Source organism: Schistocerca piceifrons, unplaced genomic scaffold (assembly GCF_021461385.2).
Source record: "Schistocerca piceifrons isolate TAMUIC-IGC-003096 unplaced genomic scaffold, iqSchPice1.1 HiC_scaffold_968, whole genome shotgun sequence".
NCBI lineage: Eukaryota > Metazoa > Arthropoda > Insecta > Orthoptera > Acrididae > Schistocerca > Schistocerca piceifrons.
The window spans coordinates 57,501-62,500 of record NW_025729243.1 but is presented as its reverse complement, the minus strand read 5'-3'; the positions used below and the strand labels follow the sequence as shown (position 1 = coordinate 62,500).

The following is a 5,000-nucleotide window of genomic DNA, read 5'->3' as shown; positions in this document are numbered from 1 at the left end:
TCCTTGGATGTGGTAGCCGTTTCTCAGGCTCCCTCTCCGGAATCGAACCCTGATTCCCCGTTACCCGTTACAACCATGGTAGGCGCAGAACCTACCATCGACAGTTGATAAGGCAGACATTTGAAAGATGCGTCGCCGGTACGAGGACCGTGCGATCAGCCCAAAGTTATTCAGAGTCACCAAGGCAAACGGACCGGACGAGCCGACCGATTGGTTTTGATCTAATAAAAGCGTCCCTTCCATCTCTGGTCGGGACTCTGTTTGCATGTATTAGCTCTAGAATTACCACAGTTATCCAAGTAACGTGGGTACGATCTAAGGAACCATAACTGATTTAATGAGCCATTCGCGGTTTCACCTTAATGCGGCTTGTACTGAGACATGCATGGCTTAATCTTTGAGACAAGCATATGACTACTGGCAGGATCAACCAGGGAGCTGCGTCAACTAGAGCTGAGCAGCCGGCCGCCCGGGAGTGTGTCCCGGGGGCCCGCGCGAACACGCAAGCGTCCGCTCAATCATTCTGCAAACAGGAGGAGGCTGAGCTCCCCTGCACAATACACCTCGAAACCCTCTCAGGTCCCGGCGGCGCGCAGCGCCGTCCCAAGTACTTGGTCGGGTTCGAGAGAGGCGCAATCGCCCGGAGTTAGGCGAGTAGACGCTTTCGGTGCGACCACCCGTGCTCCCAACTGAGCTTGCCGCTGCCGACAGAGGCCCGGGAGCGTGCTGTCGTGGCATTGCCGGCGGGAGACAACACGCGCCACCTACGGTGACCGGCAGCTCCAACGCCAGCGCCACAGAAGGACAAAAGCCCCACTTGGGTGCCGAAGCGAACTCTCCCAGCACAGCGCACGCGCCAACACATCCGCACAGCTGCGATACAAACCACCAGCGAGAACCGCTGGGGCGACCGAGCAGCAGACGGCGTCGCGGCGCCGAGCGCCGGGCGGCAGCGCATCCTCAACGCACACAGTCCTCAATCGGACCAGCACACTGAAGATGTCCACCGCGCTTCGCACCGGGCCCGCGAGGACCTACTTTGGCCGCACGGCGCCGCGCGCAGGGTGCGCCGGCGCGCAGCTGCGACGCCTGCCGCGTCCGTCGGCCGGCGCGCCTGCCACTGGCCGCCCCCACCAGCTGGCTGTAGCGCGTGCGCCCACGCACCGCGCGGCCAGCACGCCGGGAGGCGCCCCCTCACCGGCCGGGGACGGTCCCACCCAGCCACCGCCGCGTATCGCTTCACACCCAGATGCCGTTCAGTTTCGTCGGCATGGTGGGTATCGCTGGAACAACCGGTTAGTACCTCAACCTATCGTCGCCATCACCGATTCACCCCTAGCGAGAACAACCGCACCACAACAGGTTACCATTTGTTCATTTGCGTAACTTCACCAGAAAACGCAGGCGTCCATCGCCATTTGCAACTTCCACGATTATTGCATGCCTGTGTCAGGTGTCACGCCACACTACGTCTGCCCACATACACGCAACAAAATGTGCACGCCTAGACAATACGTGGAAGGTGGCCCCCGTACGTATGCGATGTCCATTGCTCGAACGACTGTCAACCGGCCTCTGTAGCATGTCGCAGATATGGAACGCGGTGCACCATGCCATCACGGTGTGTGAGGAGAGACGACTAGGTCCGAATACATCAACAGACAGCTCATGCTGATCGCCATCCACGGCGTCCGTTCCTCCCACACGTCTCTATGGCGTACCACACTGCAATCCAGCTCTCATAGGGAGACGACACGTAGCTGCGTGCACAATATTTGCACTGTATGGTCCGCCGTTTTTGGGCGCAGTCGTTGTACGGTCACACATGTGCCACGATGTATCATTCAGTACATAAGGACGAATGTGCAGTACAGATTGTGGTTTACGCGTACGACATTAGCGGACAGTTGACACAGGCCGCACCACAACGTAGCCTGAGTACGTCGCATGCGGAGGGCATTGAACATGCAAAGTTCTCACCAACCAGCTTGCGAAGGCAGGGGGCAAGGTGGGGACGTGGGGAGGGGCGGCATGTACGTCCTGCTGCCATCCACATTACAGTGTACAGCAGGAGCATGTGGAAAGTGAGCAAGACTTGCAAGGTGTTTAACATGAAGCGATACACAGGGGAGCGGGGAGTGCGAGTAGCGAACTATATTGCGAGGGTTGCGGGTGGGCAACACTACACTAATTGAACGAGTCGTATAACAATTACAGAGCAGGTTTAGGCGACAACGTGGGTTACGTTAGGCGACAACGTGGGTTACGTTAGGCGACAACGTGGGTTAGGTTAAGGCACGACGTGGGTTAGGTTAAGGCACGACATGGGTTAGGTTAAGGCACGACATGGGTTAGGTTAAGGCACGACATGGGTTAGGTTAAGGCACGACATGGGTTAGGTTAAGGCACGACATGGGTTAGGTTAAGGCACGACATGGGTTAGGTTAAGGCACGACATGGGTTAGGTTAAGGCACGACATGGGTTAGGTTAAGGCACAACATGGGTTAGGTTAAGGCACAACATGGGTTAGGTTAAGGCACAACATGGGTTAGGTTAAGGCACAACATGGGTTAGGTTAAGGCACAACATGGGTTAGGTTAAGGCACAACATGGGTTAGGTTAAGGCACAACATGGGTTAGGTTAAGGCACAACATGGGTTAGGTTAAGGCACAACATGGGTTAGGTTAAGGCACAACATGGGTTAGGTTAAGGCACAACATGGGTTAGGTTAAGGCACAACATGGGTTAGGTTAAGGCACAACATGGGTTAGGTTAAGGCACAACATGGGTTAGGTTAAGGCACAACATGGGTTAGGTTAAGGCACAACATGGGTTAGGTTAAGGCACAACATGGGTTAGGTTAAGGCACAACATGGGTTAGGTTAAGGCACAACATGGGTTAGGTTAAGGCACAACATGGGTTAGGTTAAGGCACAACATGGGTTAGGTTAAGGCACAACATGGGTTAGGTTAAGGCACAACATGGGTTAGGTTAAGGCACAACATGGGTTAGGTTAAGGCACAACATGGGTTAGGTTAAGGCACAACATAGGTTAGGTTAAGGCACAACATGGGTTAGGTTAAGGCACAACATGGGTTAGGTTAAGGCACAACATGGGTTAGGTTAAGGCACAACATGGGTTAGGTTAAGGCACAACATGGGTTAGGTTAAGGCACAACATGGGTTAGGTTAAGGCACAACATGGGTTAGGTTAAGGCACAACATGGATTAGGTTAAGGCACAACATGGGTTAGGTTAAGGCACAACATGGGTTAGGTTAAGGCACAACATGGGTTAGGTTAAGGCACAACATGGGTTAGGTTAAGGCACAACATGGGTTAGGTTAAGGCACAACATGGGTTAGGTTAAGGCACAACATGGGTTAGGTTAAGGCACAACATGGGTTAGGTTAAGGCACAACATGGGTTAGGTTAAGGCACAACATGGGTTAGGTTAAGGCACAACATGGGTTAGGTTAAGGCACAACATGGGTTAGGTTAAGGCACAACATGGGTTAGGTTAAGGCACAACATGGGTTAGGTTAAGGCACAACATGGGTTAGGTTAAGGCACAACATGGGTTAGGTTAAGGCACAACATGGGTTAGGTTAAGGCACAACATAGGTTAGGTTAAGGCACAACATAGGTTAGGTTAAGGCACAACATAGGTTAGGTTAAGGCACAACATAGGTTAGGTTAAGGCACAACATGGGTTAGGTTAAGGCACAACATGGGTTAGGTTAAGGCACAACATGGGTTAGGTTAAGGCACAACATGGGTTAGGTTAAGGCACAACATGGGTTAGGTTAAGGCACAACATGGGTTAGGTTAAGGCACAACATGGGTTAGGTTAAGGCACAACATGGGTTAGGTTAAGGCACAACATGGGTTAGGTTAAGGCACAACATGGGTTAGGTTAAGGCACAACATGGGTTAGGTTAAGGCACAACATGGGTTAGGTTAAGGCACAACATGGGTTAGGTTAAGGCACAACATGGGTTAGGTTAAGGCACAACATGGGTTAGGTTAAGGCACAACATGGGTTAGGTTAAGGCACAACATAGGTTAGGTTAAGGCACAACATAGGTTAGGTTAAGGCACAACATAGGTTAGGTTAAGGCACAACATAGGTTAGGTTAAGGCACAACATAGGTTAGGTTAAGGCACAACATAGGTTAGGTTAAGGCACAACATAGGTTAGGTTAAGGCACAACATAGGTTAGGTTAAGGTACAACATAGGTTAGGTTAAGGTACAACATAGGTTAGGTTAAGGTACAACATAGGTTAGGTTAGGTTAGGTTACACGTTGTTGTAAGGAAAGGTGTAGGGGGGGGCGGGGGCGGCAGGTTCGTTGATAGTGATTATAGTAAGTGAATGCTTGTGACATGATCAGATTTGTCACGTCAGGATGCACCTTTGGCTTATTAGAGGCGGCGCTCCAATTCTATGCTTGTGTCAGACCTGTGTCTTTGACTCATGTCATTGTTTGTGCGCTGTGACAGGAGGTACTATTGTGATGTTGGGTGCACCGTTGTATAGGACATGTGTGGGTGTTGGTGCCTGATCTGCGCAATGGTGGATGTCGAAAGGGTGGGATATTGTATTTTCCGCATGGACCTCCTGGTCTGGTTGTGATAGTGTGGATTGTGTAATGTGGCGGAGAGGATGCACTGGATGTTGTTCCATGCTGGTGCTTACATATTGTATGTGCGCCCGTTAGAAGCAGAGAGTGGTGCGTGATCAGAGTGGCTGGCTGACGTGTGGTTCCCATTGTGGGCAGACTCTTTCAGCATGTATACGGACAGTTGTATATATATTCTGTAGTTTGATGGCTCTGCATTGATTACTAATCAGCGCCGTGTGTACGGGTAATCTGGTTCCAGTCCAAAATGTTCCATCTGTGTACATTAGTGACAAAGACTCCCCTCATGCAGTGGGGCTCGGTCTGTTATAACTCTTCCGCGTAATATATTTGCCCCACGTTTTTGCGACTGCGA

At 51.6% G+C, this 5,000-nt stretch overlaps 1 non-coding gene across 1 annotated transcript in view; it reads right to left on the bottom strand.

The window, feature by feature from the left end:
- Nucleotides 1-437, bottom strand: part of LOC124774678 — a 1,909-nt gene extending 1,472 nt beyond the window's left edge. Inside the window, exon 1 of the ribosomal RNA XR_007015427.1 lies at nt 1-437. This exon is cut by the window's left edge and continues 1,472 nt beyond it. This is a non-coding gene — a ribosomal RNA (small subunit ribosomal RNA).
- Between the last annotated feature and the right edge of the window lie 4,563 nt (nt 438-5,000).